Raw genomic sequence first — 13,071 nt, 5'->3', positions numbered from 1 at the left:
GCCACTCTAAGTGTGTTCCCCAGAACATCAAATTATTCCTTTAAGTGCTGTTTATTTCCTTAAAAAAATGCCTTAACAATCAAATCTAAATTCAGCCCATCAAAGGAAGGTCCCTGCATTATGTGGTGAGTTTTGTCCTCAAAGGGAAGCCGTAAAGTCAAATTGTTTAATAAACCCTAAATAGCATTTGTGGTTTTGTGAGTTAGTGACAGCCTTGATGAGAAGTAATGAGAATGTGGCGGCGATATCTTTTATAAAAATGACCTTTTCCACATTTAACAGATCCTGAACCCAGCAGTGGTAGGATCTGATTAAGTCTCATTCACAGATCCTTTACTCAAGTTAAAGAACCGGTACAGCAGTGTAGAATTGCTCCATTATAAGTAAGTAAAAGCAATGTAAAAGTGCAGATGTATTAGGAGGTAGCAAAAGGCAGCTGAAGTATTCAAATAAAAGTCCTGTTTTGCTCCCTCTGACTGATATGTTATCATATGTGCCATCATTCTATTATTAATAGTGAAGCATCAGTGTGTCAGCAGCTTGTTAGTGTTGGAGCTGCTGCAGGTGGAGCTGGTTTATGTGCATTTTTAGATCAATCTAATCATCAGATGATTAATGGGAGAAGGAAAGAAGCAAAAACAAACTTCTGGTACACAAATCTGTTTTCAGTTTTTGGACTTTTTCCTTAATTCTTGATGAACAATTGAATCATTTAGACATTTATTAAAATGAAACCATGTGAGAAGTTTAGAGGGAAAAATCACTATTGAGTGAAGCTGTTAAAATCTAATAGACACCAAATGTGACTCCGGCTACACACTGCGTTGTGTAAGAAGGAAAACATTTTGGAAATGACTGACTGGTTCAATCTTTATTGCTCTGTATTTAGAAACCTTTAAAGTAAATAAAGCTGTTCCATAAATGTAGTGGAGTGGACAGTACATCAACATTTCTCTTTCATATTTAGGGAATTGGAAGTTTAAAGTAGCATAAAATGGAAATACTCAGGTAAAGCCCAATGATCATGATTGTACTTAAGCAGAGTATATGTACTTAGGGTATTTTCCATGTTAGTGGAGCAGAGCTGCAACAATTCATCCATCAGTTGTCAATTGTTCCATTAATCTCCAACAATTTTGATAGTCAATTGAAAGAGGTCACATTTCTCTGATTTGAGCTTCTTGAATATGATTATGTCAGTTTTTTCTCCTCTTTGAAGACAATAAACTGAGTATCTTTGGATTGTGGACAAAACAAGACCTCATCTTAGGCTTTAGGAAACACTGATTGACGTTTTTTCACCATTTTTTTGCCATTTTATAAATCAAACAACTAATCAATCATCAAGAAACCAATCAATAAATGGCAATGACAGTACTGGCTAGCTGCAGCTCTACAGCAGAGCGTGGAGTCGCTGTCTGACCTGACAACATCAAACGCTCCGTCAGTTTACTCTGTTCATCATACGTGGTTTTCTTCATAAGCCCAGTTCACGTCTTCGAGTCAAAACATTTTCTGTAAGACTCGACCGCAGCTTTGTTAAACCATGCATGCGTAAGGATTTACAAACGTGTTGCGGCCGCTCTCCTGGTGATTCACAAGAGCGACACATCTTTTCACCAATATGATTTTCAGTTGTGGTTTGGGCTCAAAGTTTTTGAAATGAAAGCAAAAAGGACGGCGGTTGTAGAGTTCCAGGAAAGATGAAGTTGAATATCAAAAATGATGCAGAAGATTCCTCTCAGACAAAATAGTCCCGCCAAAAAACAAGATTCTATTTAACCTCTTAAGCCTCTGCATGCCTTAACTAACAGCCGCCATCGCCGTCATCCATCTCCGCTGTGGTTTCTAGGTTGATCTATGCCTGCCATCCTGTTGTCTGAAGCTGTACTCTTTCCCGAGGATTAAATAACATTGAGATTAAAAGTTCAAAGGTCAGAGTAATGCAAATCCATAGGCTTAGGCAATCCAAAGAGTCCTCTCACATTCTCTAATTCCAGTAGGTCATCATGTCTATCCTTACTTGCTGCTCCCATTGACCCAAGAGAAGTAGAGGTAAAAAAAAAAAAAAAAAATCATGGCTTTGCATTTGCAGCAGAACATTAGGTCAAAAGTGAGCCACAATTAGCAGAGGATGTACTGATGGTGTGTGTAGAGCCAAGGAGATACTTAGAAATCCATCTATCCACTGTGGAGCTGGCGATAAGGAGCTTGGTCTAACCGTGGTCCTCCAGTGATTCCCTAAGTTGACTACAGATGAGTGCAGCGTGGAGGGAAGCCAGACAGATGTTGACCACATTGCTGCCACAGAATAACAGATAAATAACCGCAGATGTGTAGACGGAGGAGAAAACGGGGGTAGAAGGGAAAACAGAGGAGAGAGGAACAGGAACATAAAAGAGATGGGGAGGCTTTCAAAACTCTGTGGCTAAAAGATGCTATCTGAAAACACTGAATGAAGTTTTTCCGGGCAGATGCATTTTTAAAAAGCGGCCGAATGCACTTCACAGCTTACGGAGGGCGTCGTGTAACAGAGAGAGCGCACAAGCCGGCCTCAAATCAGCGCATTTCAATTTAGCGTGAATGATTGAGCTGCAATCCAGACTCCTGAATGCACCTTCATTCCGGGCAGTGAATGTGTGTGTTATGTGATTCATTCCTTTAGTTGTAGCACTGGTGGCCCAGGCCCGGTGCCAGGCCTTGGTGGTTACAGATCTGTTTACTTTTGTAGGCTGGCAGGAACATGAGATTTCCTCTGGCTGTACTGCGGCTGCTCGACCTGCAAACAGCGCGGCCCTTCAGTGCTCCCGTTACAGCCTGCCTCGTCCCCGACGTCCTCGCCGACCGCTCACCATGAGGCGGCAAACATGTGCTCACAAACGACCGACAGGGTGAAGCGCCGCTAACACACATGTGCACGTCTGAACACTTGAATAAACGCTGCCTACATGACTTCTAATAGTGACAGTGGATCTGAGGATCTTATGGATTATCTGGAGATTCAGGTTTCCCATTCCTTCACCAGCTTGTTCTGAGATGATCAACAAGACTAATCTCAAAATGGAGCCTCCACCAAGGAGACATAGGGTGCCTTCAATTACCCTAACACAGGGGTGGCAGACATGCGGCCCGCGGGCCAAAACCGGCCCTCCAGAGGGTCCAGTCTGGCCCTCAAAGTGTTAAAATTACAGAGAAAGCATTAATTGCAATTTGCAAATTTGTGGAACTATAAATTTAAAATCATTTCTCGACCCTGACAAGTTGTTTTGATGATAAAGTAAAATGTTAAATTGCTCATTGTTCTTTTGTCATTTTGTGTCTCATTTTTAAAAAATAATATTTTGTCTTGTTTTTGTTGGTTTTTTTGTCTGATTTTTAGCGTTTGTGTCAAGTTTTTGACCTTTTGTTTCTCATTTTTGTCGGTTTGTGTTTCCTGCTCGTCTCACTTGTGTTTTTGTCTTATTTTCGTCAATTTGTGTTATGCTTTTTTCATTGTTTTGTATATCGTTTTTCTCATTTTGTTTCACGGTTTTGTCATTTCTTGTCTCGTTTCTCCATTTCTTTGTGGCTTTGTAACTTTTTTGTCTAATTTTTGGGCATTTTTTTGTTTTGTTTCGTGTCATTTGTCTAATTTTTTGTCATTTTGTTTCTCACTTTTGCTGTTTGTGTGTCATTTTTGTAATACTTTGTCTTGTTTTTGTTGTTTTTTGTCTTTTTAAAAGTAAAATATTATATTGTTCAGTTCCAAACACCTGTGACTAAATGTTTCGTGCCTTTGTAGACACTGTGATCTGTAAGTTGTAAGGTGTAAATGATAAACTGAGGCATAATGTGTCATGGTCCCTCCCTTCTCTGTGCTGTGCTCCTGGCCAGATGACAGCCCAGGCTGATAGGGCACAGCTGCTAAAGGAGCGCAGCTGTGCCCGATCAGCAATCAGTGGCAGTTAAAGCCTGGCTCGCCCCACCAGACGCCGCTGGTTCATTGTCTCTGTTGCCCCCCCGTTTGGACTCCTCAGTACAGTCACCATTTTGGTCTTTAAAAACTAGACGTAATGAGCAAAGGATGGATCTGACTGAGATATTTAGCACATTACAAATACCGGGCAACCTAAAACATACCCTACTTTATCATGTGTTTTATTCTAAATGGCACCATAGTTATCTAAATGAACATTATGCTGCATGGAAGGAGATTTGCACCTAGAATTTGAGACCATAAACTCATTAAGAACCTGTTTATTGAGGTAGCAAATCAAGTAAGAAGTAGGGTCGTTTTCTCACTGATTTTCACTTCTTTAAACGACCAGAGAAATCGCCCCCTGCTGGCTGTTAAAATAATAAATACAGGTTCAAGTCTCTTCATCTTTCATACAGCACATCTGCCTCGACTGTACACAGAAGTACCGTCGAGGCAGATGTGGGTGTCATTTGTTTTGTAAAGCTGTTGCAATTCAATACAATCTGTCCACTAGGTGTTGACATATTTCACAAAAAACTATATCATTTTGCCATTAAGAGGATCACCAAAGTCCTAAGGATGCATCTTCTGGAACTTGTAGTCTATTATGTTTTGTGAAATCTGTTCAGTAGATGTTTAAGTCCAGTGTTTTACAGGAGACATAAAACAATCTATTGGCAACACTAGAGAAAAACTTAGCGGCTAACATAATTAGGATTCATCCTCTGAGTACCATGATAGACTGTAATAAATGTTACTGGGAACCATGAATGTATGTAAAATAATCATTTGAGGCAATGAGGGTAACAGCTGTTGAGATATTTCACTAAAACACAAAGATTATGAAATTTTGGGTGGTGCTATAGGAACAATTTGCATCACATGTATTACAGGTGGTTCTGCCTCTGAGGATCACGAATGTGTTCATATTAATGTGGCCAGTTTTTGTCTGTATGTTTCAGATTGGAACCAAAATGGCGGCATCACCGACCAACCAACATCCGAATTTGTCAGCACAGTTGTTCTGCTAGTAAAGGATCACTATAGTCCAATTTATAAAATTGATAAATGTGATATTTAAAAAGTGTAATAATGAAATCATGATAATATACAGATGATGCTATTGTAGACTTGATTTCTTACTTAGTAAACTTGTATGCTGATTATGATTCATTTGCCAAAAATGAGAAAAAAGCAAAAAAAATCTATAGATATTCTATAGAATTCCTTTGACCATGATAACTGTGTGATAAGAATCTAATATTGCGACAGCCTTAGTTGTCAGAATGACTAGAAATGCAGAAAAACAACACATTTCTTTGCATCCAAAGACACATCCAAAGGGACAGTATTATTTTTCCAGGATGCCTATTGCCAAAATGTACTTTCCTCTTCAATATTTTTCTCTTGCAAACCAAGGACTGGCAAATTGTTTTATCAAACAAGAACAATATTCAGCACGATAATCCCAACACTGGACATCAATATCCTCAGAGAAGTCTGAATAACTGACATTCTTTGGATGAACCAGACTCTACAAACTTTTGTTTGTTTACTCATGTCCAGTGGGAGTCTTAATTTTCTCCCTCTCGCTCTCTCTGTTGATAATATAATCAAAAGAACAGCCAACACAGTGCCTTTGGACATGAGAGGGGCCTACAGATCCAGTAGTACTGAGGCGGCAGCCAGCCAGCCATAACAACATCAAACAGCACCTCGCCTCCAGCGTTTACTCAGAGCCAAGACCCCGGACCAAAAACATGATTGCTCGTTCTTTTTAAGATAAGAATGCAGACAACCTTGAAGGTTATTGCGAACAATATGTACAGGTATGAAGTGGTCCTAGCAGCAGAAGTGGCAAACAAATAGGAAGAAAGTGGCGTTTTAGGTCAGATGAGGATTCTTGGATGCCTTAGATCAGAATGTATGATCTCGTCTTGCAGGAAATGATGGCAGCAACAACAGACAGCAGTTTAGCTTGAATGTGAAAAACTCAGACATGTTGTGAAATTAGGAAATATCACAATGCTTTCTCGCAAGTGTACTTATCCCATAGCTGGTTTTAAAAACCAGAAAAGGCACAGAAATGGAAGAGCTGGAAACTTAAGAAATTGACATGGAGCACCACCTGCTGGTCAACGGCACTCATTACACTGATAATCTGTCGGCACTATGGCAAAAAGTTAGTTGTGAAAGCTTTGTTTGTAGGCCCGTTCATAATAATGTTCCTTCACATTCTAAATTTAGATTTTAAAATGTCTCTTTATATTGTTCACCAGTTTCTGTATATAAAGTTAAACTCCAAGAATTGCTCATTTAAGCCTTCTCCTGTCTGGATTCACATTTGTAATAGGGATGCAATATCTGAATTATTTTCATCCCTGATCAGACAGACAACTAGTTTTGAAATGAACTAACTCGTGGAATAATTGCTTGTTGCAGCAGCTGTAAAGGTTTTATTACTGTGATTAGCTAGGAGAGTAAAGATGACCGGATTTCCAAAAGACACAGTCAAAGACGACACATTTCTTGAACATTTTCAGCACATTTACATGTTTTGCAGTTTCAAAATAACTTTTAAAAACATGGCAATGAGACCAAAGTATCGCAGCTTTTAAAGGAATCCTTTCAGGTCCTGTTCTTGTTATTCTTCCTGCAAAAAGCTTTGAGTTCTGTACAATTCCTGGCCTGTTTTGAAAAGTCATTCCACAGATTGTTCAGTTATGTTAAAATCGAAGGACAGCAGTCTTTGTGTGTGATGTTTCCTTCCAGGATTTATGGATATTTAATTGACTACATTCTTTCCTGTACCACTGACTGCAGCAGAAACCCAAAGCATGATGGATCCACTCAGATTCTTTGCTGATTGTGTCCAAAACTTTGTGCTTTATCTTCATCATTGGACAGGACTCATTTCCAGAATGCATCAGGCTTGCTGAGATGTTCATTTGCAAAGTTGTCATGTTGAATTTAGTGGTAATGTTGTCTTCTAAAGACCATGAAAGTCATATATGTGCAGGTGATGCTGTAGTAGAACAGAGCACCACCACTCCAGAGTGTGATAAATCTTCCTGAAGGTCTTTTGCCCTCATCTCATCTCTCACAATCCTACAAGCTGTTATCCTGGAAACATTTTGTACTTTTCCAGACGTCAGCTTGTTCTCCACCGCTCCTGTTAAGGGCCATTTCTTTATTACATTAGGAACAGAGAAAGCTGCTACTTGGAAATACTTTGCTATTGTCATTTTCACCCTGTTAAGTGGCTGCATAGAGGAGCTCTTAGCTGCTGATTATTGGGACAAAAGCTTGTAAATTTGCATCACCTTTACTTTCCTAACAACAAGTCAAGTACTACCGACAGAATTAATGGTTGAGCCTTTGGAAAAGGTCATCTGAGAGGTCAAATCACTTGGAGTGCCCAAACTTTTGTATGGTGCTCCATTCTTTCTTTTTTTTTTTAACTCAAAAAAAACACACTTATCTTGCTTGAAATGTTGAAAAGAATCATCTTTATGCCCTCTGGAGATCAGTGCAGCTTCTGCTCACTTTGTTATTTAAAGTTACAGAGGTTTTGACTCAAACTCTGACGTGTCACTGAATATTTAAACTATATAAGCTAAATATATTTCATTTACCAGCTGAAACTGGTCACTGTGGGAGATTTCTGCTTTAAAACTGAAGTAACACAAACATGCACACATGCTCACTGCACGCTCACACACACTCACTCACCACTGAAGGCTACTCCAAGTCATAAGAACATCACGTGAAGAACAGAAAACTGATAAAATACATATGATTAGAGACCAAAATGACTGTAATGATATCATATGACTGTGACAGTAGTCTCCAGCTACTGATAAAGAGACAGACACACTAAGACACATCTCAGTCATAAATAGGCAGGGATTCTGTTCCAGTACCTGGGACTGACAGATTGGAGGATCAAATGGTGAGAGGTTATGGACAAGCCTGTCCACCAATGAGAGAGCCAAGTCTAAACCACGACCGTCTCCATCAGTTTTTGACCAATGAGATTGTTGCACATTTTCATAAATACATTCTATACACTGAATTTCATCCATTCCTGGGAAGACGCCTTCAGATTAACACCTTTTTTAACTATAGTCCTCTGAACAGTAATGGTCCCTGATCAAGCGACTTGTTGCAGAATAAACAACTTTAACTGAGAGAAGTTGCCTGTCTGCTATCTCAAAAAACTAACACACTTAATGTTACCGTTCAAAAATATGGGGTCACTTAGAAATGTCTTTAGTTTTGAAAGAAATGAAGATAACATAAAATTTCTTATGCAAAAAATCAATAAACAGTTGATCACAAAACCATAAAATGAGTCATAAATCCAGTCTTCCTCTTCTTCTTAGGTGTCTTGCTTAATCGTGTTGATGACCATGCCTTTCCACTTTTCTCTGTCAGACGTTGCATGTAGTACAGTGTCAGCCTTCAATGTATTTGTCCAGTCCTTGATGTTGTCAACATGTCATTCTCTCGCGTCCTCTTGCTTTCTTCCCTTATATTTGCCTGTGATTGCAAGATTCTCTATGCTATTCCTCCTCAGCACGTCCTAGAAATTAAATTTTTCCATTTAAGCGTTGTTCTTTTCGCATTTGCTCTCGTAAGCACCTCTTCATTGGTTGCTCTTTCTACCCACGATATCTTTAGCATTCTTCGTAGGAACCACACTTCCGTTGCCTGGAGTCTCTTCTGCATATTGGTTGATATTGTCCATGTTTTGCATCCATATAGCAAGACTGACCAGATGTAGCATCTGAGGATTCTTAGTTTTGTCGGCATACTGATGTGTATATTCATGAAGATGATCTTTTTCTTGGTAAAAGCATCTTTGGCTATCGCAATACGTCTTCTGATCTCCTGGTCTGATATGCCATTTGATGTTAATTTGCTGCCGAGATAGTTGGAATTCTCGGTCTAGACATTGTTAATGTGGTAAATGACTATTGTAGCTGGAAACGGCTGATTTTTAATAGAATATCTCCATAGGGGTACAGAGGACCATTTCCAGCAACCATCACTCCTGTGTTCTAATGCTACATTGTGTTAGCTAATGGTGTTGAAAGGCTCATTGATGATTAGAAAACCCTTGCGCAGTTATGTTAGCACATGGATAAAAGTGTGAGTTTTCATGGAAAACATGAAATTGCCTGGGTGACCCCAAACTTTTGAACGGTACTGTATATTTTCAAAGGAAATGCATTTTCTTTCTGGAAGTTAAGACTGCGATGTTGTAGGAAAGGCTTTTAATTTGAAGGAGCCACGAATCCAAGTATGGAGGTTAGAGGACTTTCAACACATCCCTAATTATAAGACTTAAATTTCATTTTCACTAGTTTACATTCGATTTTCACTCACTTTTGGATCAGATTTAGGAAAATATCACAGTTTAGTTGATACTTTACCAACAATAATTACTTGTTAGAAGCTTAGGCACCAAAATGACTTGGTTTGTTTTGAAAATATCATTTGTGTTTAAATATGAAATTTTCACCACGTTTGAAGCTTTCCCTCCATTTTTGAGGGGTTGCCAGGTTGGTGAGTCGTTCCCCATCTTATATACACTACCGTTCAAAAGTTTGAGGTCACCTAGAAATGTCATTATTTTGAAAGCAAAGCATTTTTTTCAAAGAAGATACCATTAAATGAATGATAAATCCAGTGTAGACACTGTTAATGTGCTAAATGACTATTCTAGTTGGAAATGGCTGATTTTTAATGTAATATCTATGTGAGCGGCTGATTAGCCATCATGCCATACAGCTGTGGGGGAACTAATGATTGGTTTGGTCGTTGCAGCAGGGGGTTCAAATTGATTGACGGACGTAGCTCCAGTATACTCCTGAACACTCCTGGACAGGTACGCGCTGTGCAGCACGTGAAACACTGGTAAGCTTTAGATTTTGTATTAATATTGTTTCTTCTTTTAAGACCAGTGTTCTGTGGCTGCAGGGCAGAGTCTGCTGACGGTGTCTCTGCTTATCGGCGGCGTCATGCGCGTGTAGCGTCGGACAGCCGAGGTAACCAAAATGTTTGTTTATGTTTATTGTTATCGTTCTGTTGCTTCATTGTGGTTAAACATTTCTTTGTTTCATTACAGTGTTGCCTTGTCTTTTTGCTTGTTTATTTTGTTGTTTCTTTCTTTAGTTTGTAGTTGTTTTGCCTAGTTTTGTATCAGTTTGCTTGGTTCGAGTTTAGTTTTGTTTTCTCCCCGTGTGTGTTTATCTTTAGGTTGTCGTGGCTGGTTCTCTGGCTCAGTACTCAGGTTTCTCCCCTCCATAGCTGCGTAGGGCCTGTGTGACCTCCAGTTTTAATAACTGCATTTATATTAACATTAGTGTGTGTGTGCTGAACATATTTTTGTACCAGAATAAAAATTGTATTTATATTTTTCTATACACGCCTCTGTATTCATTTGTGCACGTACCTGTGTTTAGTAGGGAAACCCTCTGTTGAGAGGCAGGATTGTTAATATGTTTAGGGTGAAAGTCCCTAGGTGGCGTTGTCGGTTCCGTGTTAAAAGAAAACAGAAGACCCTAACTTGGTTACATCTACGTAGGGGAAGAGAGGACCATTTCCAGCAACCATCACTCCTGTGTTCTAATGCTACATTGTGTTAGCTAATGGTGTTGAAAGGCTCATTGATGATTAGAAAAGCCTTGTGCACTTATGTTAGCACATGGATAAAAGTGTGAGTTTTCATGGAAAACATGAAATTGCCTGGGTGAGCCCAAACTTTTGAACACTCATGTAAAGTCCCAACGTGTCCTAGAACTCATATTCCATTTTCAGCTTCTCTCTCATGCACTTCGTGAGTTAAGCGACCTGAAAAATGCGCTGCATGTACCAGGAGCCACGCAGTGTATATTTGAATTACCTTTCAAATTTCACGTTCATCCCACACACTGTGACTAAAACGGCATCAACAGCTCGACTTACCTTGTAAAAATAATCCTATAGTGTGCGTTTAAATCAGCTGCTCATGGCTTCCAGCTTTGTGTTGCCTAAAGAATGTTAAGCACATGAGGAAACTATATGAGCTTTGATGCTGTGCTCGCATTTTTCGACTTTAACAAGCTGAAATCAGATTGCTCTTTGCATCATATAGATCGCAATATTCCCTCCTATAAATAGGACGTACATTCTGATGCAGAGAGGAGGATTGCATTAGAAGGAATCGGTTCATGAGAGTTAAAGCAATAACTTTCATGCTCACTTAGTCACAGCCTTTAGCCTCCTTTTTTTTTTTTTTTTTTTTTTTTTGCACTGTAGGATGTGCTCAACGCTTAGCCGGTGCATTTACACGAGCAAACATAAGTGTGTTCACAATGTCCATCTGCATCACTTGGCCAGTCACTTCTGTCTGCGTTTGGAACCAATGCGAGACTCTGAGCCGACTCAAACAATTACTCTGTTGTTCCACGGCTCCTGGAGATGAGTGTAATTGCATAAACCGAGGGGAGGGTTTGCCTGCTTCACCAGCCGAGAGGGATCCGGTGCGTGAAGTGCATCTATCTACGTAGAAGCACGACCCGGTTGGTAATGTTGGTCTTATTTTAAGTGCAGGAGGAATCCCCCCCATGTCCCTCTGTGCTGAAACTGATCAAGTGTGGGAGGCAAAGTTTGAAAGTCGTGAAAACTCTGATTCACCTCGGTGTCATGTCAGCAGCTGAGGCTCGCATGCCACGCAGGCCTACTTCTGCTTCATTAAGTAGACATAATTACAGCTTTTAGGTCCCAGCATATAGTTCAGGCTGAACTAGTTAATGACAATGTACACTAGCTAGTATGCTTCAATGCATACAGCAGCAGATCAGGGGTAACCTACTATGTGTTAACTAAATGCTGGTACTGTGTAGCATACAATAAATGTAGCAATACAGTCATGGAAAAAATGATTAGACCGCCCTTGTTTTCTTCAATTTCTTGTTCATTTTAATGCCTGGTACCACTAAAGGTATATTACCTGAAGAATACAATGAACACAACAAAAAATGCAGCTGATTCCATAATACTTTATGTCCTATTTGACATGCTTCAGCTTCATTGTATTCCCAGGGTATATAAGAGGACATTTCATATCATCAGCAGCACATGCAAAGGTCTAGAGTGGTTTCCTGCTGACATTCAAGCCGTAGAACAACTCAGAAGTTATCAGCTCTCACATAACGCCTAAAACTAAAGAATTATGTGAAGCCACAAAGGCAGCCATCTTGAGTGAGAGACAGGTAGCTAAAAAACTGAAGATCTCCTTCCTGTCAGGAATCATCCTCAGACCTCCAGGGACCTTAAAAATGAGTGGATACTGTGGAGAAATGGGACTTGTTCAGCAAGGACAGTTGGAAAGCGACTTGTTGAAGCTGGTCTGAAGTCACACGGGGCAGGAAGAAGCCCTTCATCAAGGAAAGGCAGAGGAAAGCTGGTTACTCTTTGCTGGGATCACAAGGATTGGACTGCTGATGATTGGACTAAGGTTCTCTTCAGGGATGAATCCAGTTTTCAGTTGATGTCCACTCCAGCCAACTTCCTGGTTAGGAGGAAGCCTGGAGAAGCTACAAACCAGACTGTCTGCCCCTACAGTAAAACATGGGGTGGATCAGTGACCATCTGGGGTAGTTTCAGTCTGGATGGAACAGGGACAATGAACCAGGGCATGTACAGGGCTACTCTAGAAAACAGTCTTCTTCCATCAGCTGGAAAACTCTTTCCTGCCTTTAATGACTGGATTTTCCAACAAGACAATGTCCCTTACTACACGGCGAGGTCAGGTAAAGCCTGGATCGAGAACCAGAAAGTTTTAATTATGAGAAAGAATAACAGCAAATTCACACATTTGAGCGATATGATTTAAATGATCGATCAGTTGTCAAAATACATGTACATTTTCACTGTTGATTAACTAATCAATCATTAACAGTTTTAACTGACACAACAGAATTTATATTTATTTTTATGTATGATAAATAATAAATACATTCAGAATAAAAGTGTATCTCTAAAACATCCATTGTGGTGAAGTAAAACTATTTTTTTTTAAATGTCTGAAGAGTGATAATCGTTCACAGGATTAATTGTTGTGT

The 13,071-nt window shown here is 39.7% G+C and overlaps 1 long non-coding RNA gene across 1 annotated transcript; it reads left to right on the top strand.

Annotated features, from left to right (window-relative positions):
* Nucleotides 1-9,730: 9,730 nt before the first annotated feature.
* LOC118471280 (uncharacterized) lies at nt 9,731-10,387 on the top strand. Its single transcript, XR_008603602.1, has 2 exons — nt 9,731-9,851; nt 9,923-10,387. It is a non-coding gene; the product is annotated as an uncharacterized LOC118471280 (long non-coding RNA).
* Nucleotides 10,388-13,071: the final 2,684 nt, after the last annotated feature.

The sequence above is a fragment of the Amphiprion ocellaris genome, chromosome 12 (genome assembly GCF_022539595.1).
Source record: "Amphiprion ocellaris isolate individual 3 ecotype Okinawa chromosome 12, ASM2253959v1, whole genome shotgun sequence".
NCBI lineage: Eukaryota > Metazoa > Chordata > Actinopteri > Pomacentridae > Amphiprion > Amphiprion ocellaris.
This window is presented reverse-complemented; position numbering and strand designations above follow the sequence as displayed.